The sequence below is a fragment of the Plasmopara halstedii genome (assembly GCF_900000015.1).
Source record: "Plasmopara halstedii genome assembly, contig: Scaffold_2364, whole genome shotgun sequence".
Classification (NCBI taxonomy): Eukaryota; Oomycota; class Peronosporomycetes; order Peronosporales; family Peronosporaceae; genus Plasmopara; species Plasmopara halstedii.
Window position 1 is genome coordinate 95,087 of NW_020189271.1, and position 711 is coordinate 95,797.

Consider the following 711-nt stretch of genomic DNA (forward strand, 5'->3'; position numbering starts at 1 on the left):
CGTAGTGAAAATCCATTCGAAGATCATATTATACCTGAACTACGAGAACACTACAATGCTCATAAGTATGATTGGTTTCCTCGCGATGATACTGCAGAGAATGCAGCATTTGATCGACGAACTCCAGGTCTCTTCAAAGAGGAATGGAAAGGAAATGCTATTGTATCTCTCAGCTCGAAGACCTATATATGCTACCTGGGCGACGAGAATCATAAAACGATGAAGGTATCAGCTAAGGGCGTTCAGCAAGGTGGTAATCGCAATACATCAGTTTTGAGACCAGAAGGATTTGAAAACGTTGTTCGCAATCGCATCACACTCAACGCAACAAATTAGGGGTTCCGTTTTGATAAGTATAGTAAGAGCATCATTACGTATCAGCAGACTAAGATCGGATTGAATTACAACTACGACAAGAGAAAGGTTCTCGAGGATGGTATATCGACTGAGCCTTTGGATATTTAGATATTACTATAGAATTGAATCATGGAAACTCTACTATCTACACTCTACAACGACCCAGCGACTGGATTCATCCCTGCTCGGAAGCTCTACGAAAAAGCTAAGGCAATAGATTCATCTATCCGCCTAAAGGACGTGAAGGACTGGTATGCACAGCAGATAGACATCCAACGTCACCAGGAACAGAAAAACAGTCTTCCACAATTCAAAATCGCTTCTTATAATCCAAACTCGTGGCAAATTGACTTG